The following is a 27,747-nucleotide window of genomic DNA, read 5'->3' as shown; positions in this document are numbered from 1 at the left end:
GCCTCTGCTCTCAACTGATGGGTCCTGAGGAATAGGGTCATGGCACGGACCAAAGGGCCAGGGCTGAGCTTCTGTGGCTGAGCTCTGGGATGACTCTGGGCTGGCTTTCAGGCACTGCCTGGCATAAGCACAACAGAGGTCAGGCTTCAGAAGGCTCCCACATGCCTGCCTCACCCCCCCCCCCGGGGCTGCTTGTTCTTGGCCATCAGTCGGCTGTGTCTCCCATCACAGTGCTTGGGGCTCAAGCTCCACAGATAGCATTCCTGTTCCTTCTCCTCTCCCAGCTACTCTGCTTCTCACCTCAGCCCAACTCCTGCCTTTGTGTGTCAGCACTCAGGGCTGCTCTGCTGATGTGGTTTCCTCTTCCTTCCCAGAGGAGGATGCTGGTCTCCCTTTCATCTGCCCCTAAGGTCAGCTGGAACCCTGCCCCCTCCTCCATCCCAGCCAGTGCCATATTGTTTAGTAAGTGTCATCTACACAATTGTAACACTAGAATTAATTGGTGGGAAGCTTAAATCCTGTTGTGACTGTGTCTGGAGTTGGGCCTTTTAAAAAGTAGATGAAGTTAAATTATATCCCAAGAATGGGGCCTAATCATATAGGATTGGTGGCCTTATAAGAAGAGACACTGGGTGTGTAAGAAGAGATGCTAGGGTGCACCTCCACAAGAAAGACCTTGTGAGGACACAGGAAGAAAACACTGTTTATAAACCAAGGAGCAAGGCCTCAGGAGAAATCCAACCTGCAGACACCTTCATGTTGGACTTCCAGCCTCCAGAACTGTGAGACAGTAAGTGGTTTGTTTAAGGCACCCCAGGCTGTGGTGTTCTGTTATACAGACACAGCAGACTATACAACTGCCTGCCTCTGCCCTCCATTGTGGCACCTTCTCATATTACAACGAGTCATCATCTCACATCATCAGTACAGCATTTCAGCAAACTTATGACTGGTAGCAATAGAAATAATGAAACAGCAGCAACAGCTTCCTTGTTTTCGTTATTTTTATCCAGCAGGAAAAACAAAACAAAACAAAAAAAAAAAAAAAAAAAAAAAAAAATCATCCCGATCTCTAATAATAATCCTGATCTCTAATAATTCCCGCCCAATTCCCCTGGACTCAACTAGAAGTCTTTGTTCCATGTAGCATAAGACAAACTACGGATTTTGTATTTTGCAACCAATGGGTTGTGGGTTATTACAAAGGTTCTAAAATGCTAATAATGTGAATAGCACACTGCCTGGCATCCAGTAAGTGCTCAGAAAATCCCATTGCTTGCCCTGTAAGAAAGCACAGCCCACCACCCCATTCCAGTGATGTCTCCAGCAAGATGAGACACACCTCAACTTGGTCCTTTGGTCAACAAATATCAGTGAGGACCCAGTATGAACAAGCCCTGTGCGAGCTTAAGGAAACCCAGCAAGGGACAATACCAGCTCTCAAGAGTTGACATTCCTGTGGTGAAAACAGACAAGAACCCCATAAACAAATGGGTATGATTAGGATACTAGGAAAACAAACACCAGGAAAAAAGATGAAACAGGATTCAGGATGGAGTGATGTCAGACACATTTATTCCAACAGCCCCATGATGCCTGCCACATGCCAGGGAATCATGGGGGGAAAGGCAGGGGTTGGCATACATGTGGTCAAACTAATCGGCCTCTCTCACAGGAGGGTCATGGACACAGATGGGGAATTCCTGTTTGCTAGCCAGGGTCCTGAGACTCACCTCGGTATTCATAAACTTGGATTAGACAGACTACATTATTTACTTTGACTCTATTTACCTTTCTTCTTCCAAATTAAATCTTTGTACTCTTGTGTCCCTGAAACTCTGTTCTCTGAAAATATTCAGGATGGAATGTTCTAGAGAAACAGAGACATGAAAGAAACACTGGTTTCCTCATGAGATGCTCAAAAGCAGAGGAATTCAGTCTCCAATGAAAAGTTCTTCACATCCCAGCAAACACTTCTTTTTTATCTCTTATTTGTTTGTTTGTTTGTTTAGGGTATGGAACTAACTTAAGAGAATGTCTCTTGCTATTGCCAGGAAAAAAAAAAAAGGAAAGAAAAACTAGAAGCATTTCAAATATACTATTACTTCATTTAATTTCAAAGCCATGTGACTCTTTATGGGGACACACCCAGGTTCCAGTCTTCACTCAGATATTGAGTAGGCAGTCCTCAAGAAGTAATCAGATGCATTGTTTCTGAAAATTGTGGGGTTTTTTTCCAAATGAATGTGCATAAATGGCTGTCACTGTGAGTGAGGGATTGTGATATTTCCTAGTAAATCTCCTTGTTCCTAAACATCACTCATCCTTTGTCTTCTCAGGGCCACAGGATTTATGCTCCCATTCTTTTCCACTGGAAAAGGATTTCACAACAGGCCTCTCCCTCCCTCTCCCTCTCTCTCTTTATCCTCTCTCTCTCTCTCTCTCTCTCTCTCTCTCTCTCTCTCTCTCTCTTGCTCTCCCTCCTTCCCTTCTTCCCTTCCTCTATTTTCCTTAAAGCTTTTCATTTCCAATTAATACAGGGAAATACATACAGAGAAATTGGCCACCATTTGGAACCTTCAAGTTTTTCATGAAGCTTTCTCCTGGTTTGACTCCTGGGCATTGCCTGAAGTAGTCTATATATTTATTTTCAGACAGCAAAAGTCCTCAAAAGACATACCCTAAATAGATAACAATGGTGACCACTAGAAAAACAAATGTGAATGGGCAGTGGTCGAGTGGAGTTAGAGCTCTACGTGGACTGCCATGTCCTGTAGGCTCCATATACCTCTCCTATACTTCGATGTCTTGCCCCTGACCATGCAGGGATTTCCTCACAGTACGTGTCTAGGTAACAGCATACAGCACCCAAATTTGCCTGCTATGCAGGAGGGTCCTTGGGGTAAAGAGAAATAATTAACTCTCATATTTGTTTATGCAAGAAAAAAAAGTACTGTCATTTCTGCACATCTATGGGTTTCACCATGGACTCAATCAACTTCTGTTGGATATATCTGAAAATGTAGACGTTTTTCTTATCAACATTCCTTCAGCAATACAGAATGACAACAATGCATACAGTATGAGACGTTAAAAGCAATCTCAAGGTCACTAAAAGTATACAGGAAGACTGAGTAGGTTCCATGCAAATACTACACTGTTTTACAAGGGATTGAGCCTCTCTGCAGGGGTCCCAGAAGCCATCCCCCATGGACACTTAGATATGACTGCCATTGCAACACTGGTTTCTCAGCACCGGGGGTGTATTTCTCATTCTAAAACATTTTTTCAGATTGGAAATGCACAGAGCTCTCTGTAGTGCAGTCAAATGACTCCATTATTAAATATGCACTCACACATGTATAGCCTGTCAATATTCACAGTTTATTAAAATGCCAGATTCAAAGATCAGGGAGGACAGTGGCCAGTCCTAACCTCTGGGCAAGGAAACTCTTCTTAAAACTTTTCAGGCAATAAATATGCCATCCTCAAACACATCCAGGAAGCTCATGTGTAGAAAAAAAAGAAGAGGGGAAAAAAAGAGCCTCTTTTACCATGGTAACAAATACTGAGCAAGGGTCCTTCATAGAAATAGGCCAATGACCTTGGCTGTGGCTTATTCAACCAGATGAATGTATCCAGTGACACTCATCAGAAGATGAGCAGGCAAGATCCTAGTCCTACCCTGTTCAGGACCCTGTGGCTTGCCCTCTAGGAAGAGCCACACTCTTGGACACCAAGCTGGGTTTTGTGGCAGGGTCTGTCTGCCTCTCTGGCCTCATTCCCTGCCATCACCACCTGGTAGTGGAGGTTCAGCAATGAGCGTCCCCAACCCACTACACTGTCCTTTCTACCCTGCATTGCCTCTGCCTCTCCTCCAGCATCTGCCTGGCCTGGATCCCCTCCACTCAGCTAGGTTGCAAGAGTCCCATGGTATGCCCCCACACCTTCCCTGACTTGCTCAGTAAAGGCAGTGATACCCCAGTGTTAGTGCCGTGGGACTGTGTGTCTGTGTCCTCTTCCATGCGTCTGTTGGCCTCTTATTCCTGCCATCAAAGCTTGCAAGGCAGGCACCTGGCACCACTTGCTGAGCTCTGAGAGCTCCTCCAGGGCTCACATGTGGTGCCTTTGGTTGGACTTTAATCATAACCAAATCAGTAATTAGAACCTGGCACCTTTCATTACTCTAAACTGTCTTCTATGTAAATAGGGCATCTGATTTGTACTGATGCTAATGAAGCAGACGCCCTTGTCTGAGGAATGTTGAAAACACCAGCAGGAAGGCCCAGGAGTATCTGCAAGAACAAGTGCCTGCCAGGTTCCTGTCAGCGGAGGGCTGAGGTTGATGTAAGATGAATAAAATATTTTGACAACACGAAGCCAGAAGCCCTTAAGCTATGGAAAAAAAAAAAAAAACAGCTGGCTTTTGCCATCCGTGGAATCGTAAATTTCACAGGCTGAGTCACAGCTCTTGTTATTCAGGTATCATCAATTGAAATCTCCCCACTTGAAGGATATGATCCAAGAAACCCCCCCACACACATGCAAGCTGGAGTGAGGCTGGGAGCCTGGTGGGCTGGGTGGGAGGATGGGCATGACAGCAGCATCCAGGGGGCTTCTCACTGAAGCACAGCCAGGGTGAGGGAGCCGCCCTGGCTGGCAGATGGTCACCTAGAGACAGTAAAATGCTGCCAAATCCAACTCCTTGCACTTTTCAAAGGGATACAATATTGCACAAACAGTGCCAGGCTTGTCACCAAGGTTGACGCCCCACATCTGCATGGCCCATCTCTTGTCCTGTGGGCAGAGATGGGCACCCTACACGGACCCAAGATAAACTTCATACCAATGCCTACATAGCAGAACAACTTGGGTCCCTGGGCAGGGGGTGGGGATACACCTGCACTGCCACCTGCTCCATGGCACTCTATTTACAAACATTTATGAAAATCTTACTACATGCCAGGAAGCAATGATTTAAGTCATGGGCACTGCCCTTGAGATGATACCTGGCTGGTGAAAAAATGTGAATGTAGCAGAATAAGGGCGCCACCACAGGATGCAGAGCCAGGCATATGGGAGCTCTGTTACAAGACCTGGTGGATGAGAAGGTGCCTGGAACAGAAAGGCACTCACGGTGGAAACCCTTACTACCATCACCACCACCATCATTGTGTTAGTCAGCTTTGGGTCACTATAACAAATACCAGGCATGTCAACTTATAAAGACAAAAGGGTTATTTTGGCCCACAGTTTCAGCTCATGAGCAGTGGCCCTCGTTTTAGTCTTGTGGCAAGGCAGTACCTCATGGTGGGAAGGCGTGGCAGAGCAAAACCAGCACCTCGAGGCTGGACAGGAAAAAAAAAAGAGGAAGAAGAAGAGACAAGGACCCACTATACCCTTCAAGGGCACAACCCCAATGACCTACAGATTTCCCATTAGGCTCCACTCCTTAAAGGTTTCACCACCTCCCAGTTGCATCTTTCTAGGAGCAAGCTCTTATCACATGAACCTTTGGGGACTATGAACTATTGCAATCATCCTTACCATCTTTAAAATCACTACCCCCCCATCATAACCACATGGCATGATCATCACCAGCACTATAATCACCATCCCTATCACCATATCACCACCACTACAACCAGGAACAGTAGCCATAGCAATACATCATTGCAGTGCCGGTATGAAAGAGACATATTCAGTTTTCACATATTATTTCATCTCAGAAATAACCAGACCCCTGGTGGGAATGCTGCTTCCTGCAGAGCTGGTGTAATGTCAAGTTGCACAGTTCTGCATGAGGATGTGCAATAGTCCATAGGAGCACTGGGCAATGCTGTTCTCAACTCCTGACTACAACTAGAGGTCTTTTTTGTTGTTGTTTTCAGGACACTATCTGCAGAGAGTGAAGGATTTTACTCACTTCAGGATGCTGAGCCTCTGTGTCAAGCCTTTATCTATGGCCAGAATTAAGACAGCTGTGTGGTAGCTGGCATCCAGGGCTGGGAGAGAAGGCCTGCCATGGAGAAGGGCACATGGAAAAGATGGGGAATTTTGCAGTTTTCACTGTGTGCATGAGCCTCAGATGGCTGAAGTCAGGAGCTACTGCACTGTCAATGGGACTTGGTCTCATAGCCAATGATGTGGGAATGACGGGTTGTACCATCCTGGGCACATTATGATTCCTTTCACTCTTGCTGGGCCCTTCCTATTCAACATACTGGAATTGAGAGGCATGTACCGGGGACCCCAGCAAGGCAGTCTTTGCTTTCCTCCTGACAGAGGAAAATGGCCCGTGAAAACTTTCAAAGTGCAGATTTTTTCAGCATCCCAACCTTCTGAAGATGTTCCGGGGTCTCAGAATCTGCTGGTTAACCACCATACTTCAGTGAGTTTCCCTGATAGTATCTAGGGATTTTTGCTTTCTGTTGGTCATCAACCTAGCCTTTTGCAATTTAAGAAATGCAAGTGAAGGTACTGAAATTTCAACATCAAGAGGGTTCAAGTGTTCTCCCTACCTGCCAGGGAGGAAAGGAACATTCCCTTCCCCACCCATTTAGGCTGGAAACAGATATAAACATTCTATCAAGAAGAGATGTCTTCAACTGAGATCCAAAAGCCAGTTGCACAGGTTGTTTGGAGGTCACCTGTACCTTCCAGGCCTCTTTATATAAGTCACAGGCTTGCTCCCTCTCCCAGCTAAGTGCTTATCTAAAACAGGAAGCTTGTGCTGGAAGAGGGAGCTGGCTGGAGGAAAAGCATGGGTGGCTCTGCCCAGGTCCTAGTGCTGAGTAGCACTTCAATGCCCATGATCCCTGCTTAGAAACAAGCAGCACATGTGCAACGAGTTTCCTACAAGAAGGTCATTTTCAAATTTCAAGAAGATCTCAATGATTTGTATCCAGTTTGCATATATCTGATCTTCTGAAACCTCTACAATTCTAAAGATACAAAAAAAAAAAAAAAAAAAAAATCGGGCAATGGCCCAAGATGCCTGTTGAACATGAATAAATTGACAAATATTTTAAATCCTCATGATCACTCACCCAAGCACTGAATTTTACTGGTTCAATTGAAATATCAGTCCTTTAATTTCAAATTTGTAATTATTTTTAAAATAAAAATAGTTACCGAAGATTTGAAATTTAAATTATAATGCCAGGTATTAAAGTAACAAGTGCATCAAGTAATTTAAAAACAGCCAATGTAAGGGAGAAAAATAGGACTTGGCCTTCTCAATGCCAGGCTTTATACCTATTTCATTACAACAGGAACAGGAATCTCAAAGGACTGAATTCAGTCCAATGGAAAATAGTAACCTGAAGATACCACTGTATGGGTCCCTGGGCATAAATGACTCTTCCTCACACACACTGCAGCCTCTTCCAAATTTCAGGAGAAATTTTAATCCCAGAGAAAAGACTCATAATTCTAATTTTTCCAGGTAATTTTTAAAGAAGGTCTATTGAGATAAATAACATGCCATTGTGCAGGTTTTGTTCCCACTAAAACCTTTCTTTCAAACCCAGAACTTCTTGAATGAATTGGTGTTTAGACCTGGACAGAATCCTTGGTCACTGCTACTATTGCTGTTGTGGTGGCTGTGGCTGTTATATGGATGTATTGTAGAGTCTGACAACCTAATTGAGGGAGGCTCTTCCAGCTCAGTGAGGTGATGTACATGGTATGAGTTACTCAGACCAGCCCACTCTTTGCTCACTGGTGATCCCAGTATATCAGAGGTGATGTGAATTGGCATTCTTCCCACCTTCCATCACCAAACACTGGGGTAGGACCTCCTTTTCATAGACAGTGTAACACACTCCATCCCTTACCACGGAAGTCACAGGGTCAGCTGGTAGCCCTACTCATCACGGAAGCTGGAGTCTTGTCTGCAAAGCATGCATTCCTGCCTTGAGTGACCCAGACCTGAGGCAGGCTGCAATCCTCACTTGTCTGCTTCCAGAGAGGGAACAGACTCTGGGTCCATCCCACCTGTGCAAACCTGAGAGGACCATGAAGCCAACTGACACTGTAGCCAATGTGAAAGTAACTCAGGGGTGGATCCCTCTAACCAGGGTCTGTGGGAAGATGAAAAGGGCCACTACGCCAAGATGCCAGACTGATGCTCAACCTCCAGACACACCTCTCCATCACTTCATTCCCCAACCTTCAAATTCAATGATGTGCCTGGCACTCTTCCAGAACAATCCAGGTTACTATCAAATGTTCCCCATGTTAGAGAGGGAGACATGAAGGCCAAACGGGCCCATGGAGTTGGCTACACTCACCTTAGCCTTGGAGGAGGCTCAACAGAAAGAGGAGCACAGGGATGGACCTGTAATTTATGGATGGGATAACTATACTTCCTCCATTAACCTACTAACATTCTTTGAGTGAGAAAGGCTTTACTATTAAGCACATGCTGATTTCACATGCATAAATTGCTCACACATGTAAAAACTGCTCTTTTGCCACGTGCACATTTATAAACTTACACTGAAACAAGGTTAGCTTTTCTTTTATTGTAATAGGATTCTGCCCCTGTGTTAACTAAAGATTTTCTGAGTTTGTACTGAATTATTTTTCACTCCAGATAAAGTCAAGAGCTAAGAAAAGATGCCCATGCTTGGGCCTTCAAGAATATTACCTTTAATTTACACAGTAAGAGACTCTATGGCTTCGATATATTATAGGGTGGGGTGAAATGTGCCCCTTTCTTCTAATCCTTTTTTAGTCATTAAGATGGTAATAAACTTCTGCTCTGTAGGAGGCAACCTCTATTTCTCTCCCTACCTTTTTTTCTCTTCAGAAGTAATTCCCCTCTCAGACATCATCTTCTTGGTGCAGCAGCCCGACTGTCCTGAGCCCCTGTGAACTTCAAGGCAGGGAGGCCAGGACAGGGAGGATGCCTGCCGCTGAGGGCAGCAGCATAACAGGCCGAGATATCCAGAAGGGCACTAGAGACTCCCTCACTGGCCAGCACTTCTGGCCAGCACTTCTAAGCTCAGCACTCATGTTTGCTAAAAGCCAGGCAGTCTGTAAATTTTTAAGAAATGTAGAGCAGGGGGGAAAAATAATGAAAGGAAAAATTGGAACAGGGCCCTCCATGCAGACACGCCCGTCCAGCCACAAGCAGCCTCCCAGGGAGGGAACGCGCCCCATGCCCCACTTCAGCCAGGAGTGGCTCAGAAGCCTGTGGATTCCAGGCACTCTGGTCTCCTGGGTGAGGCTTTGGAATGTGGCGATAAAGGAGGACTGGGGCTCTCCATGGGGCTATGACAGGCAGGTCCCAAAGAAGGCCCAGATGCCCCCAGCGGCACACATATCAGGGAGGGCCAAGGAGGCGTACAGGGCAGATCTCTCATGTCCAACACCAGACAAGGGCTGACCATGGAGCTGGCACCTTCTGACTCCACATCCCAGCTCCCTGTGCACACTTTTAAATGGGAAACACTTTCTGACCTACCCGAGAGAAAAACAGGAGGTCCATTCGGCCTCATGAAGGATTACCTGAGCCAGCCAGTCAGGGAGTCAACCAGAAAATCAAACATGCCACATCAGGCATGAACTCTCCCCAAAAGGAAGCAGGTAAGTTACACTCTTCTAGATTGCAAATAAAGACATTCCTAGACTAGTCCTGAAGGGCATGCAGGGTTAATGCTTCTGTTCTGCTTATTATTACACTCCAGGACTCACCCCCATCTCTGGTCAGCACCATCTCTTGGCAAACTGGCAAGTCTCAGAGAGCACACGGCTCAGTTTCAGGCACTAGAGCCTTGCAGAAGGCACACACACACATGTGGGCGTGAGCGCACACGTGCATACACACACACACACACACACAAAGAGGCTGCTTACCTTCCTTCTAAACACCCTATGGCTCTGTCAGTCTGTGACTGTCAGCTGCAGTTTTCCCCCAGGAAAGCTCCGCAGCAGCATCCCGGAGTGGGGGTACCCCGCCTCCCTCTCAGGGCCCCCCTGGCCTCACACTTCAGCCAGTGTAGAAGGTAAAAAAATCTTGTTGGCTATTCAGGGACTTGGATTCTGCCAAAAAGACCAGTGCAATGTAAACACAAGGGTGGGGTTGGTGCAATCAGGTTTAGTGAAATTTGAACTGTGGAGGCGGAGGAGGCGGGGAAAAGGACTCCTCCAAAGAGTCCCTCAGACTTCTGCATTCACTCCAGAAATTTCTGAAGGGACATCCAGAGCCAGCACTAACCACTGTTTCAGCCTCTATTTAATTTCTCCAAAACGCCCAGTAGGAAAATATTTGCAAACATCCTCCATCTCCTGGGAGATGTTTCCATCTTTCACGCTCGATGTGGTGGAGACTGTGCTGTCAGTGTTAATTGCACACAGCGTATTTTTTGTGGTGTCTGTAGCAGATCCTTTTCATCCCAGGTCTCCTGATGTTCAACTTAGGTGAGCCTCAGTCAATGGCTCACTCCTCATCTGGCTGAACTTCGGTCACAGCACCACCACACGCTCTTACTCTTTAAGTGAACACACTACTACACAAGCAAAGGCCACACGGATGCCTTCAGATTCCCACAGCACAATGAGAAGCCCTATAAAAGTCACCACTCAATCAGCCCGCAGGGAGACAGGACACACCTGGGCCATAAGTGCAGGCAGAAGGTAACACACGTCTTCCATAAATCACGTGGTTAAACCGCCACAGAGGCACACATTTCTGACAAGGTATCAAGATAAACTTGGCTCACCCTTGGGAGAAAGGATCTCTTTTATTACACGACATAATGCACTTCTTGTGCAAGAAGTTCTTTTAAATTTGGCATTCTGTAAAAGGTATTGACCAACCCACCTTCCTATCAAGGGAAGCAATTTATTGTCAGGTATCTACAAACATCACAGTCACCGCAATAAAGGCAGCGACCAACTTATCAGATCATATTTTCCCTTCAAAGAATACACATCAAAAGAAAAGAGATCAGGAACAGATATTTAAATAACCTGATGGTTGAGGACTGAAATGAATGTCTACACCTCTCCTGAGCATCTGAGGTCTTGCCAAGTTGGACCCGACTCTATGTCCAGCTATGACTGGGGAACCTAGACTTCCACAGTCCACACATGTCCAATGCTGACCTTGCATCAAAAAAGTGTGCAAGAAAAACAACAACTAAGGTATTAATAATGAGTAAGAGAACAAAAATAGCTTTACATTGGCTATATGTAAAAATAGCTTTACAAGTGGCTTCTTTTTTTCATTTCTAACAGAAAGAAATTCCAGAATTAGTTATGTTTTCAGAAGGGATATTTCCTTTAATGTTGCTCTGGGTTGCATTTATTTTAGGGTTTGAGGTTTGTCTTTGTGTGTGTGTGTGTGTGTGTGTGTGTGTGTGTGGCCAAGGGTAAATTTTCTTCATGTTGATAATAGCTTTATAAATGAGCTGCTAGAAGTCTTCATGAATTATATGGCAGCTAGCACCACTTAGGCTTCAGATCTTGCTGTTTATGTTGCTGGTGGCCACTGAGCTGGCATGTCAAAATGCTCTCCTTTTCCATATGTTCCCCACCAGTGGGTTTTTGATTACATGGGGCCTGCTCAGACCGTTAGCATTAACTTCTCATGAAACAACACAGTCTTTGAGACTTTGTTAATATTTGGCCAGAAGGCAGTTCTGTGGCTCAGGTAAGTTTTAAGAGACCCTAAACTTTTTAACCCTGAAAAGTTCCAATTTCATATGCATGAGATAATATTTCTAATGAAGAAATACTGAATTGAGTTTCCCAATAGCTCCAAAATAAGCTGCCCACATGGGACTTGAAGAACATGTGGTATTATTTTGGATGGTAAAAGATGTGGAAATTTCAAAAAGTAGTAGAATTGGGCACTGTCATCTCAGTGACTCAGGAGACTGAGGCAAGAAGATCACAAATTCAAGGCTAGCTCAGCAACTCAGTGAGACCCTGTCTCAAAATTAAAAATCAAAAGGAGTAGAGATGTAGCTCGGTGGTAAAGAAAAAAAAATTAAACAAAGTAGGAAAGCTCAAAGGTTTAAGAATAGCCTAAGGTCAACACACATAAAACAATGTTTGAAGCAATATTAGTCATGTTAGCCAAAAAGTAGCAATAACCAAAATGCCCATTAGCAATAGATACGTGAATAATCACAATTTGTTCCAACCACTGTGAACCTTGTACAACCTCTGTGAACCTTGAAATCTTAAACCAAGTTCAAGAAACACATCACAAACCACCATGCACTGCATGATTCCATTTATAAGAAATGTCCAGAATAGGAAAACCCTTAGGCAAAGAAAGTAGATTAATGGTTGCCAGGGTCTGGGCAAGGGAGGACTAGGAAGTGACTGCTAATGGCACAGGGCTTCGTTCTGGGGTGATGGAAATGATCAGAAACTAGATACTAGTGACTTTGCACAACCTTGTGAATGTGCAAAATATCACTAAAATAATTTAAATGGTGAATTTATGTTACATGGATTTGATCTTAATAAAAAAGTAAATCACAAGGAAGACTATCCTAAGGCTAAGAGCCACATGGTAGCAAAGGCACATTTAGAAAACAATGATAATCAGTGTCAAATGCATGTGTGCGTACACGTGCGCATGCACACACACACACACACACACACACACAGATTTAAAGGAAAGCATCCAGGGTTGGGGGAGACATAGCCACAGCTCTAACTCTGAAGTAGACAAGCGATTTCTGCACAGAACCTAGGGCACACAACATCCAAAGAAGGAGAAGGCACTCTCAGCTGAGCACTGGCAATAGAACTGAGCTGGTGCCAAGGAGTGACCGATGTTGCAGTCAGATCACCTTTGTATGCAGGGTTCCAAGTGAAAAGAAAACTGCCCACTGTAAAGATCATTGTGTAGCTTCCTTAGACTGCATGCAGAGGGGTTGTGCAAGGTCTCCTGGAAAGTCCTTCTTCAAGAGAATGGGGGAAAAAATGGAAGTGGTTTCTAAATTATTGTATCTTCTGGGAGACAGTTCTGATTTTAACACACATTACTACTCACTTTGAAAACACTGAAGTCCTTCTGGTCTCCTGACTCTCCAATTTCCTCACTGTCCCTCTGCATGCTCCTCTCTGAACTTTTTCTCTACTGGCTCATCCTCCCAAGTTGGCAACCCTCCTTACTGAGCCCCAGGATCCTACTCTAATGTCAGGCCCACTCCCACCTACTTGGGCAGACCCAGGTCTCCCAGGGGCCTTGGCACCCCCACAGCTGCACTGCATTGGAATACATCTACCCAGAACTCAGTTCTCCCTGGAAACTTGTGTCTTCCCTCAGCCCTGGTGGTCAGCATTCCCCATTCCCACCTGTCCCCAGATCTACCAACAGCTTTGACCCAGGCTCACCATTATAAGCATTTCTATGGCTTCTCCAGAGAAAACCAACATCTGATTGGGTTCCTGGCCTTAATCCTCCAGACTTCAGAGGACTTTCTTCAGTTTGACTTTAACATTTCTTATGACATATTCTTGACTTGCTACCATACTTCAAAAACCTTGAGCTCTTCTGACATGACAGCTGGCCTCTACCATCCCACATGGCCACCAGAGCTCTGAGTGTTTCCAGCTCTTCTCCGTGTACACCTCAGCAAGATAGGATCAGAACTGATGCATGTTTTACTTCAGCATCAAGTTCACACCAAGTGCAACACGGATCCACTGTGCTTCCTTCCATGCCCCATCTATACCATGGGGCATGGCTGCCTTCCTCTTCCAATCATAAGAAGCCTCTTAAAATCATAAGAAGCCCTAACTTGTCAGGTCTGAAGCATCCCTGGACATACCACACTATCTACCCAGCAACCCCAACTGTCATCGGAGAGATCATGGCCTGTAATTCCTTCCAGTTCTCCCTCCCCTTCTGTATCCATACTCCTGCACCAGACACCAAGTCCACCTGCCCTGATGCATCCATCTGACCAATCCCTGCCCATGCTAACCTGCATGTACTAGGGGGAGAAGCACAACTAGTTGGCCAGGCCCATTGTAAGGATGTACCAAGTCATCTTTCTCCCTAGGTTGTGGTCAGGATTAACTATTAACACAAATCATGCTCAGAACTGAGGCTCATCACCAGCACCCAACAATGGTGAGCTCTGATGACAACAGCCAGTAGCTACTGTACTGTGCTGGCTTTGGCACAGAGCTATGAGCATCTATCCCATCCAGCACTGTATCTATAGCACCCAGCATTCTCAATGCTCAGTGAGAAGGAAGGAGGGAGGAGGACCGTGCCCCAGGGGTCTGGAGAGACAACCCCAAACCACCTCTGGTTTTCTCTCATGCATTCCCCAGAAGGTGGCCACTTTGACTTTGCTCCCCAAGGTGACCTGCCCAAGTCCTCTGACTTGTGATTAAAGAGAGAATGAGCAGGGTGTGGTGGTCCATGCCTGTAATCCCAGAAGCTAGGGAGGTTGAGACAGGAGGATCCTGAGTTCAAAGCCAGCCTCAGCAACAGCAAGGCACTAAGCAACTCAGTAAGACGCTGTCTCCAAATAAAATACAAGAGGGCTGTGGATGTGGCTCAGTGGTCAAGTGCCCCTGAATTCAATTCTTGGTACCCCCCTAAAAGAGAAAGAGAGAGAGAGAGAGAGAGAGAATATGACATTACACATGTACAACAATGAAGAATGGACCCCAATATTGAGAAAAGAACATTTTCTCATAGCCTCTGGCCCCCCACTCAGTAAAGAAAATGACCCACATTGGCCATAACTATTGCACATAACTCTTGGTGCTAACTTATTTTGCCTCATCTCAGTCAAGATCCCAACAGCATCTCACACTCAGTATCCATTCCTAGTCCAGTGGCTAAGGATGGATATTGAAATCTAAGCAAAGTCCCCATAGTCAACCCCAAATATTAATATTGCCCAAACCATTGGTTAACTGCATTGAAAATAAATCCCAGGTAATAATTAATTCACTGCTCATTGAATTAAAAAAAAAACTGTATTGAGTTTCCACAGTGTGATTTTCCACAAAATGTTACCTCCATGAATCCTGAATTTCAGTTTTCCATAAGGAAGTTTCCAAAACCAAGTATCACAGGGCACACCGTCCCTGTGAAAAACTTGGTTGTAGAAAGCTTCTTCCACATACCAGGAGCCCCTGGCCCCTGGCTCCTGATATGTGGCAGAAGCTTCCTACAAACAAGTGTCCACTCTATCTGGAGTCCAGCAAACAAGCAGGACATGCATGGGGTTTCTCAGGGGTTTCCCAGGATACCCTTCTCTATACTTGAGACCTACTTTCCCATCCCTCACAACCAACAGCTTTTCCTATGCTTCTTGTCCATCACTCGGGTCCTCATCATTTAAATCTCAGCTCCCAAATCCAGCCAGAGCAACTGCTTGTCTCCATCACCAGGTGCTCACCCTCTTCTGTCCCTGACATCAGCATCCTCTCCCTGATAAGGCCTAATCACACCCCTCACCCCTGGAGTCCTAATCTGGCTCATGAGCATTCATGCCAGGCCTCATCCACCAAGAACAATATTCTAGAATACTGCATGACAGAGTAGCACACCAGAAGAGTCTGTAACTTTTCTCTGCCCAACATGCATCTTCCACCCAGTACAGTAGCCACAGGGAAAAAGGCCCACAGTGGACAGATATAGCTTTTATCCACACAGGGAACCAAAGTTGTTCCCCTTCACACAATAAACTAAGTAGGTCTAAAGATCCTTTGAAGTTCACTTCTCTTACATGATGACACACACTGCCATTAAAATGACACTGATCTTCAAGAAATAGCTGACTGCTTTACAAAAAGTGCTCTACAATCTGTGATGAATAGGAATAAAACTATCCTTGGACCTATGGAGAGTATGTGAGGCTATATGGACTTGTGTATGTTTAACATCAGAGATTTTGTGAAAACTTAGACACAATTTTTAACTTCCCATGGTTCCAGGAACAACCACATGGGGCAGTGGTTTCTAACTTTCAGCTAAACTTGAGCTTCAAACAAGGCTTTATGTGCAGTCTGATGTGAAGATGGGGATAGTGGCTGGGGAGGGTTTCAGATGGGGAGAGAATAGGGCTGTTCCTTGAGCACCACCTTGGAATCCTTTCTGGCTGCAGAAATAAGAGTTTGAAAGCTATTGACCCTCCAAAATATCATGAAGCCAAGAGAGTACCACCATAAATATCAGGAGAACCATTTCCTTACAGGAACATGCATGTAGATGGTGTCTCCTTGGTCTAGACAGCCTGCATGGGCTGGAGTGGCAGGGCTGAGTGTGCGCCTCTGGGTATGGGATGCCTGTCCCTGAAGAGACAAAGGATGCAAGTCAAAGAGATTATCCCACTGATCCTTTTTAATACAAACACTTCCCTTTGCCCTTAATGCATTGGCCAACTTCCCCTCCACTTAGGGGCCCTGACTCCTCTCTACTTTGCAGCACTTTCTAAAGAGAGGAGTATATGTTACAGTTACATATGCATGATTTGAAAGGCCTTGTGGCTCACACCTGTAGTCCCAGCATCTCCAGAGACTGAGGCAGATGGATCACAAGTTAAAAGCCAGCCTCAGTAACTTAGAGAGGCCCTAAGCAATTTGGTAAGAACCTGTCTCAAAATAAAAAGGGCTGGGGATATAAGTAAGCACTCCTGGATTCAATCCCCAATACCTAAATAAATAAATAGCCTCCCCAGGCATTTTTTTAAGCCTGAAAAAGATAGAGCACTCGCCTGGCATGCATGAGGCATTGGGTTCAATCCTCAGCACCACATAAAGATAAAATAAAGATATTGTGTCCACCTAAAAGCTAAAAAATAATAAAATATTTTTTAAAAAAGAAAAGACAGAAATAGCAAGCATGGAGTCTTCCATGCTTCCTGCCAAAGGTGGATATGAGGCTGCTCCAGGGTGTTGAGGGGCACACGAGCTTATTAGGCACATGAGGAAAACAGGCCCCAATTTTCTGTAATCCCAGCCCCTTCCTTTGTCATGCTTTAGGTTCCTTTTATCAAATATTTAGAGTTGGACTTGGCAAAATGAGAAATGTACTTGCAGGCTCTGCAAAGGGGAAATGAAATTGCAACCTTGCCTCTTTCTGGAAATGAAGAGAGAGGCTCTCGCCACAGAAGACACAGACAGAATCTCAGCAGGTGTGGCATAGTGTCCTCATGTAGCCATCTCCTACCAATCCATGCCAGGACAGCGAAAGAGCACACTCAGAAGAGGGCCTTGGCTAACAGGCATCAGATAAAGCTTTAAAGAAGAGGGCAAACACAAACCCTCACACTGCTAGGATTGTCACAAGCAGTCTGCAGTTCAAGTGGAATATGATCAGGGACCCAGAGGCACAGAGTGGTGGGATCCACTTCCAAGTTCACATTTCAGCAAACCCACCAGCAGAAAAACTAAGCTGCTAGTTCCCCATGGTGTATATTAGAGTCCAAAGATCTGCAGCTCTGGGGGAAGGAACGTAGGGCAGAAGTGTGAGTCACTGAGCATTGTTGGTGAAGTGGGTGCAGTCATCAAAGAGCACAGGAGATACTGATCACAAATCCACAGAGGAAAGTGAGAGAAGAATAAAGATGCATGGCTTACTGGACTCAAAGACACAGACACTACAGTGATACAGACAAACCACATACCTGCCAGTCCCTGCTACACACACAGGAAACACTATGCAGGGATCCTAGTTGGGGCAACTGAGAGGGTCCCGGGATGATGGGGTTTGTGCATGGGCTGGGAGCCAAGTGTCAAAGTAGCACCTCATTCACACAGGTGAAACTACATGACTCCAGGAGTCATCACTGGGGACTCACATGGGCTAACTGAATGTGACCAGTACAGGATGACATATTTTTTCAGGATATTTTTCTGACACCACTTAGGTTGGAAAAGTAACAGACCCTTAATCATATGCCAGCTCAGAGCCTGGCACCACTCCTTTGTCCCAGTATCAGATTCACTCTCTGACTGGTCCTGTCCATTTTAAAAAGTAACACTCCCAGGACGAGATTGTGGCTCTCAATGTAAAGGTTATATGGCACAGAAGGAGCCACAACCCTCACTCCTACCTGCCTGACCACATGATGCCTCATATCCCCAATCAGGTGATATTCAGCAGGACTCAGTGCTTGGATAACTGCAAAAGGATCTTTTGTACTAAGAGGTCAGAGACTTACATCCTTGATTTACCATCAAGAGAGGAGAAGAAAGGAAGGGAGTTTTCTGAGACCCAGAGCTCCCATCTGGTCCTTCATCACTTATCCTAGCCAAAGGTCCCTCATGAGGGCTGCTTTTCCTCTCATGCCTAAGCAAATAACACTTAGAAAAGCTTGGCTGGGGGTGTAAAAATTGTCAGAATCCAAATGGAATCACTTGTGAAAATCCTAACAAAAATATATAAAGCTGGGAGGTTATGAACTCATGCATGATTCTGATAGCAATGATGACAAAATAAATAAAAACTGCCAGCTACAACCTTATACAGAGGTCACTACTACTTTCTACAAAAAGTCCTTTATATAAGAACATATGCCCAGCAACTGTCAGTTATCAATCATTATGGCCAAGTATTTTGGCCTCAAAATATTTCACGTGATCCACCTCATTTTTGGTTTCCAAAATTTTCTCTTCCTCTCTGAATATACTCATTGTTTACTACGGCACACATATTCTCGTTGCAATTCTATATTCTTTGGACAATCTCTCTGATTGTTATTTAGGTCAACAGGGGAAAGATCCAGAGAAATTTTCCTGTGTGTGATACAGTCAAACATTCACAAGTGGCCAAATACCACATAAAGAAGACATATACTCTGCACGTGCAGGTAGCAGTATCTCATCTTACCAGTGAGGACCAAGGTATGGATGAGAGGAACTGTGTGATCCCAAGCAGGTTAAGAGAGTCAGAGTGTGAGGGGTATCTGTCACAGATTCCAGCAGCCCCTTCCTCCCAGTGAGTTATCAATACTTGTTTTGCTTTTGAAAAATCTAAAAACAATTTCTGGGAACAGCTTTCAAATCCACTTTCAAAATGGCAACTTGGTTGCAACTTGACAGGGCACATCCATGGCCAACTCTGCACACACCATGGCCAGTGCTTCTTGATCTAACTTGTTCTAATCAGCCATTATTGAGAGTTTGGCAGAGAGACCTAGGGGAAGGTGCAGTTCAGGACTTTACCTTATTGTAAAGGGTGTGGGGAAACCTGAATCCCCATAGACTGTCTGCTCCAGCAGCTGCTGTGGGATCTCTGAAACAATTGTGGTTGTCTGGGAAGCCAAGTCTGATCACTAGGAATGTTCATAAAGGTATCCACTTAAAGTGGCAGAGCCCAAACCTTGGGCTGCTTGGGACCCTCACTTTGCTCACCTTGTACTGGCAAGAGGTTTAGCCAGAAAGTCCTAGGTCAAGACAAGAAACCAAGGGTAAGGAAGCAGCCCAGAAAACCTCATGTCCAACATTTAGCCATTCCTGAAGTTTCCTTGACCCTTGCTCTTCTTCTGGATCTGTGCAAAGCTTTATTCATCCAACTCCCAAGTATCTGAAGCTGTCACACACCCCAGAGCTGCTCCAAGTTCAGATCTGGCTTGGTTCTCAGCTGGAGCATTCCAGAAATCCCTTCGCTACCTTCCCTGCTCTTCAGACTCTTGATGCCTGCAGGACATCCTCTGGTTCTGTAATAGCCTCTGGATCATCCGGCCCTATGGCTCCTGGGCACCTCACTGCCAGGAGATGGGCTCAACACAATGACACTTCCTGACCAACCATGAATCCTGCATTCCATTACCCAGTGCTGCAGCTTCCTTGAACACATGTCTAGCTCCGGTTAGATCTGAAGCACTCCTTCTGGGTAAAGATGCCTGCTTACTTCTGCCCTGCCCTTGGCTAGGCATGCCCCCTTTTGCATTCTGTCTATGCTTCCTGTCTGCCAAGATCATCTTTGTGAATTTTACCAAATTGTATAGGTAGAGTAGATGTTCTTCCATTCTTTCTTAATTCATGACATATGCTAATAACAGCTTTGATGCATCCTATGGGGAATGCTGATGGATATACAATGTACAGTCAGCCTTCCATCTCAGTTTCTTCATCCTTAAATTCAACCAATTATGGATCAAAATGCTTTTTTAAAAATATTCTATATTGAACATTTAGACATTTTTTCTTGTCATTATTTCTAGACAATACTGCACAATAATTACATATTTAATATTTATATTGCATTAGGTATCATAAGAAATCTAGAGATGATTTAAAGTATATGGGAGTACAAGAATAGGTCATATGCAAACACTGCCATTTGATAATAAGGGACTTAAGCATCTGCACAGTTTGATATCCTGGGGTATTCTGAAAGGAATTCCTAAGGGAAACTGAAGAATGGCTATATATAACATGTTTTCATGTTGATACATAAAAAATACAAAATGCACATACGATAATAAAAAGCTCAGAGTTGGAGGAGATGTCCTTAGGATCACCTAATTAAAGAAGGTTATTTTCCATTTTGCAGATGTGGAAACTGAATGAGCACATGGCTATTCTTTTTTTCCTTTTTGGTACTGGGGGTTGAATCCAGAGGTGTTTTACCACTGAATTATATCCCTAGCCATTTTATTTTTTGAGACAGGGTCTCACTAAGTTGTTTAGGGCTTCACTAAGTTCACTGTCTTTGAACTTGTGGTCCTTCTGACTCAGCTTCCCAAGTGGTTGGTATCACAGCTATGCACTACCACACCCAGGTGAGCATGTGGCTCTTCTGAACAAGCAGAGAAGTTCCATATGGAAGTGTGGACAGTGGCACCAATGCCAAAGACATGCCTCATGAGAGATGAGACATTCTACAGGGGTCTATCAACAAAAGGTGCTGAGAACTTTGCAGAGAGCCAGGCTGAACCCAGTGTTAAGGTGCGAAAAAGAAAAAGAAAGAAAAGAACAGACCAGATATGAAGAGAGACAGAAACATGTAGACAGTGACCCCAAACAGCATGTCCCACATATAGGGACAGAGTGGGGCATGGGGCTTCATCACTCTGCGCCATAGAGGTGGGGACACACTGGGGGGAGATCAGGATTCATCTTGCCCATTGTTTGCCTGTTGGCAACATTCCAAGTTCAGTGAGATGAGCTGCTGTGTGGCATTTCCTCAGCCTGTGACAGCAAATCTGACTCTAACACAATAGCCATATCCTGCCAAGATAGGAAACCCCATTCTCTGTGTGACAAGGTGTGACATCTAGTGACACCCAGCACACTCACAGTTCCAAATGAGGAAAGGCACTATCAGAGCTCTGCTGCGTGTGATCTCACACACAAGACAATTTACTATGTGATGGCACCTGTCATCACCAACAGCAGGGAACCTGGAGGCTGCAGACCCCTCTTCTCCCCATAGCTCCTCGCTTTCCATTTCTCTTGGGATAGCTCCCTTCATATCCAAAGTGGGCTCACAGGTTCCTCTTGAGGATCAAATAAGACAACAGTGCCAGGCTGCCACACTGTGAGCCCTGAGATGTTCTCCCCTCATTTAGGGGAGGCGATAGCCCTGGGAAATGCTGACTTGGCACCATGACTTGCAAAAAGAGCAGGCCACTGCCCACCAAGACTACAGATTCGCGAAGACAGGAGTGACCACGACCACGTGTGCTCTCCATAGTGAAGACAGAATGTCTGTAATCACTTGCCCACACTGAAACAGATTCAAGGCTCCCTTTCTTAGTGTAAAGGGCAGAGCATCCGGCTGACATAAAAGGCAGTGCTTTCCTAACAAGGGCCCCCGTCGAAGGCATCTGCAGAGGGACCCATTCCAAGGCGGCAAGGGTTTCTGGAGATAAATGCTGCTTAAATCAACATTTTCTGTTTTTGTTTTTTTTTTAAACCAGAAGGGGCTAGAGGAAGGGGTGGGGGTAGAAAAGAGTGCTATAATACATTATTTTACAGCAAAACGAAAACATTTTAGAGGCTGCCAAACCTTCTTTTACTCTTCAAAGCTCCAGACAGCTCTGAGAACTAATGCTGCACAGGTTTTAGGCTCTGGCAAGCAATGCAGTTGAGACTCTGTTTTCTGCCTGCCAGGGCTGGAGCTTTGTCCAGGTGCCCAAATCTGGGACCTCACCTGTGAAATGAGACAGAGAAGGCCACCTCCATACCTGAGAGGTGCTGTGGCAGGCTGGAGAGCTGGGGTTAAGGAGGACAACTCAAATCTTCCATCTTTCCAGAGAAAGCTTTCTGGAGGACAACATTGCATGAAGACCCAAAGTTGGAAACCCCACACCTCGGGGTCTGCAGAGCTTTGGTGACAGGGCTGTTGTGGTGGCCTCGGCTTTGAGTTAGTAATGAAAGCACAAACCCCACAGAACAGCAATAAGATCAGATGCCCTATGCCAACCCCTCTAATAAAACACAATACAGTCCATGAACAGGGCAGAGGGAAAATATTAAAAGATGCCCACACATGCTCAGGAAACTGGGTTAAGAAAAAATTCAGGTTCGTCAGGTGTTGTGGTGCATATCTATAATCCCAGAGACTCCAGAGGCTAAGGCAGGAGGATGGCAAGTTCAAAGCCAATCTAGGCAAGTTAGCAAGACCTTGTCTCAAAATTAAAAATAGAAAAAGGTCTGGCAATGTAGCTCAGTGGTAGAGTCCCCCTGGATTCAATCCCCAGTATCTAAAAAATAAAATAAAATAAATTCAGGTTATAAAACACCCTGGGGTTGGTCTCATGGTGAAACATTTGCAGAACATTTAGAAATCATGCTTCAAGTACACCGGACAAGTGCTGCACCTCTTAATAGGAACACAGGGTTACCTGTACTTCTTTCTTTTCAATTGTCTGAGTTTTCAAAAAATACTAATAACAAGCACTAATTGATTTAAGAAAAGATTATAACTCACTCCATCCAATTCCTCCCCACCCCTGATTTCCTGAAGCATAGCCAAAAAAACTGACACCTCAGTTCCAAGGGTTCAGAGTCCCAGGACAATAATTGGGAACCTTGAGAATGAGCAGTAGAAGTACCAAGAGAGACAGGACCCAGGAGAACCCACAAGACTGAGAGGCTTAGCAATCTCATATAACACGTTCATCAGCAGCCCTCTGGACCACAGTCATGTGCCAAATAACAATGTCCTGGTCACTAGTGGACCACATATGTCAGTGGTTCCATAAGATTTTGTCACTTAGTCATACTGTAGCCATCTGGGTTTGTATAAGTACACTCTCTGACATTATATCTATATATATCTATATATCTATATCTATCTATATATCTATATCTATATATATATATATATATATATATATATATATCTATATATATATATATATATAGAGGACAACACAAGTCTTCCATCTTGGAAACTGCCTAAGGACGCATTTCTCAGAACACCTTAAGTGATGCGACAAGGTATGCTCACACCGCAAAGTTAGTTCACAGACTGAAAGAGGATCCAGTCAAGAGGTGGTTCCCTTGGAAGAGACAGGAAGATGTTTCCTCTGATCATGAGTGTTTAGTATGGAACTCTCTGCTCTCTCAGCTTCTCTGAGTCCTTTAGTTAGTTATAACAGGAAGTCCATTGTAATTGACATATCTGCTATCATTTCCATCTGGAATGTCTCCCAAAGGCCCATGTGGTGAAGAGAGTAGAACTATTGGGAGGTGGTGAAACTCTGGGAGGTGGGACCTAGTGGAAGGAAGTTAGGTCACTGGGTGTATCCTTCAAGGGGATTTTGGGACCGTAGCCCCTTCCTCTCTCCCTCTTTGCTTCCTGGCTACCTCTTATTAAGTGAGCAGTCTCCTCCACCATATACTCCCTGATGTGATGAGATTCTGCCTCCCCACAAGCCAGGAGACAATAGGTCCAAGCAACTATGGACTGAAACTTTGGAAACAGTGAACTACAATAAACCTTTGCTCATTATAAACTGTTAAAAAGCCGAACACCACAAGATTTATGCACACATGTGTGTGTGCATGTGCATTTCTGTACATTTTCTGCAAACCCTCACATAACCCCTGAGGGGTGGTGAACACACAGCTGCTTTCTTTATCCACATAATACCAGTGTGGATCCTTCACTACTTCTGTGTTATGTGGCCCTGGGGCCCCGTTAGCTCCAAGGTGGCTAAAGGGACAGGGGCTGGGTGCCTGTGGAGTAGCGAACATGGAGCTCTCCTGAGCAGCAGACCCGGCTCATGCTGGGCCCAGGTGGACCACACCACACACTGGACTTCTCACCACTCTCCCCTTAGAACATGAGCACAGAGATCATCTACCCGGGACCTACGACTTTAGAAGTCCTCATCTCATGGTCACTGCCCCTCCACGCTCACACAGCCCTCAGCAACAAGGGAACTCTCATGTTGAGAGTCCCACATGCACAACTCCTGCAGGAAGATCCTGGCCATGTCCTGCATTTTGGTGGACTTCCCACACCACAGATTCATAGCCTCATCATGTGGCTTGCTGGCCAGTTGTGATGCAGTATTCAGACTCACCCTTCTGAGCCCGGTTTAGGATTCTGAGTCAGCCAAACTCAGTGTCACTGACTAGTTCTCCAAATTGTCCCTTCCTCTTCTTACCTTGGGCTATTTACTCACTTCTTCAGTAGCCACCTTATGTTCTCCCCTCCAATACAAGAAAACACAGTGTAATCGACAGACAGGATTTAATGCTTCATGTTAACAGAGACCACTGGAAAAGAGCTCTGCTGTCAAAAATCTGATAATCCAAGTCAGGCACAGCGGTGCCCTCCTGTAATCCCAGAAGCTGGGGAGGCAGAGGCAGGAGGATCACAAGTTCAAAACTAGCCTCAGCAATTTAGCAAGGCCTGAAGCAACTTAGTAAGATCCTGTCTCAAAATAAAATGTAAAAAGGGCTGGGGATGTGGCTCAGGGGTTAGGCATCCCTGGATTCAATCCCTGACACCCCCCACAAAAAAATTGATAATCCAGTTTGGGAAAAGGTGACAGAGATCTGCCTGGAAGTCTTTATGATTCCTGTATACACTATGGATCTTTTTTCCAAAAGTTTTTAGGTGTAATTGTTTTAATATGTTGGTATCATGAAAGATTTATACAATGAAAACTACAGAACCCTAAACAGAAAAATAGAAGAAGATCTTAGAAGATGGAAAAATATACCCTGTTCATGGATAGGCAGAACTAACATCATCAAAATGGCGATATTACCAAAAGTTCTCTATAGGTTTAATGCAATGCCAATCAAAATCCCAATGGCATTTCTTGTAGAAATAGATAAAGCAATCATGAAATTCATATGGAAAAATAAAAGACCCAGAATAGCAAAAGCAACTCTAAGCAGGAAGTGTGAATCAGGCGGTATAGCGATACCAGATTTCAAACTATATTACAGAGCAATAGTAACAAAAACAGCATGGTACTGGTACCAAAACAGGCGGGTGGACCAATGGTACAGAACAGAGGACACAGAGACTAATCCACAAAGTTACAACTATCTTATATTTGATAAAGGGGCTAAAAGCATGCAATGGAGGAAGGACAGCATCTTCAACAAATGGTGCTGGGAAAACTGGAAATCCATATGCAACAAAATGAAACTGAATCCCCTCCTCTCGCCATGCACAAAAGTTAACTCAAAATGGATCAAGGAGCTTGATATCAAATCAGAGACTCTGTGCCTGATAGAAGAAAAAGTTGGCTCCGATCTACATATTGTGGGGTCGGGCTCCAAATTCCTTAACAGGATACCCATAGCACAAGAGTTAATTACAAGAATCAACAAATGGGACTTACTTAAACTAAAAAGTTTTTTCTCAGCAGAGAAACAATAAGAGAGGTAAATAGGGAGCCTACATCATGGGAACAAATCTTTACTCCTCACACTTCAGATAGAGCCCTAATATCCAGCGTATACAAAGAACTCAAAAAATTAAGCAATAAGAAAACAAATAACCCAATCAACAAATGGGCCAAGGACCTGAACAGACACTTCTCAGAGGAGGACATACAATCAATCAACAAGTACATGAAAAAATGCTCACCATCTCTAGCAGTCAGAGAAATGCAAATCAAAACCACCCTAAAATACCATCTCACTCCAGTAAGATTGGCAGCCATTATGAAGTCAAACAACAAGTGCTGGGGAGGATGTGGGGAAAAGGTTACCCTTGTACATTGCTGGTGGGACTGCAAATTGGTGCGGCCAATCTGGAAAGCAGTATGGAGATTCCTGGGAAAGCTGGGAATGGAACCACCATTTGACCCAGCTATTGCCCTTCTCGGACTATTCCCTGAAGACCTTAAAAGAGCATACTACAGGGATACTGCCACATCGATGTTCATAGCAGCACAATTCACAATAGCTAGACTGTGGAACCAACCCAGATGCCCTTCAATAGATGAATGGATAAAAAAAATGTGGCATTTATACACAATGGAGTATTATGCAGCACTAAAAAATGACAAAATCATGGAATTTGCAGGGAAATGGATTGCACTAGAGCAGATTATGCTAAGTGAAGCTAGCCATTACCTAAAAAACAAATGCCAAATGTCTTCTTTGATATAATGAGAGCAACTAAGAACAGAGCAGGGAGGAAGAGCAGGAGGAAAAGATTAACATTAAACAGAGACATGAGGTGGGAGGGAAAGGTAGAGAAAAGGGAAATTGCATGGAAATGGAAGGAGATCCTCATTGTTATACAAAATTACATATAAGAGGTTATGAGGGGAATGGGAAAAAAAAACAAGGAGAGAAATGAATTACAGTAGATGGGGTAGAGAGAGAAGATGGGAGGGGAGGGGAGGGGGGATAGTAGAGGATAGGAAAGGCAGCAGAATACAACAGTCACTAATAGGGCATTATGTAAAAATGTGGATGTGTAACTGATGTGATTCTGCAATCTGTATTTGGGGTAAAAATGGGAGTTCATAACCCACTTGAATCTAATGTATGAAATATGATATGTCAAGAGCTTTGTAATGTTTTGAACAACCAATAAAAAAATAAAAATATAAAAAAAAATAAAGAACTGGGTTCTGAATGCTTTGTACCAGGAAAGAACATTCTATATACTTTATACTGAAAGGCTGGCCTCTTCTACAACATCTGCCTGCTGAAGCCCCAAACTTCACCTGAGTTTTAATGCCCTCAGAATTCGCACTCCATCTCTGGGTACCTCCTTCAGTCCAGGTGTATTTGGCATTGTAATAATTCCTTTTGTTGAAATGTCACCCCACATAGCCTAGGAAGGGCACACATTTGACCAGCACAAGCAAGGTAGTGTCCTGTGATGCCCAGGGACACATGATAGGTGCCCCAGGCACTGGGCAGAGATACCACATTCCTGAGTCACTGAAAGTTAAGCGATGCACAAGAGTACAACACTGGTGCTATTGCCAACACTGGCTTTTAAATATTGAACATCTGGATACAACTAATTTGAACCAAAAAAAAAAAAAAAAAGAAACAAAAAGAAGAAATAATGTCCTTCCCCAAAACAGGACTGATTCTCAGTCAGTGGCTGAGAAAGATGAAAGACCAGAATGACCGAAGGAGCCCTGAGTCGTCTTCTTTGAAATCCACCCCCACTTGCTTCTTTCAGTCACCCCAGCAGGCAGCTGTCCTTTCATTCCTTTCCTGCTTCACGGGTTACTTGTGACCCACATTATATGTTCCATGGATGAACAGAGAGCAATGTAGGTGAGGCAGACTTACAACAATTGACATTACAATGATACAGCCATGGACACCTATATAACAAGCAAACAGAAATAAACT

Source organism: Marmota monax, unplaced genomic scaffold (genome assembly GCF_021218885.2).
Source record: "Marmota monax isolate L192 unplaced genomic scaffold, Marmota_monax_Labrador192_F-V1.1 WCK01_AAM20220418_F8-fsc01173, whole genome shotgun sequence".
NCBI lineage: Eukaryota > Metazoa > Chordata > Mammalia > Rodentia > Sciuridae > Marmota > Marmota monax.
Note: the sequence above shows the minus strand (reverse complement) of the source record.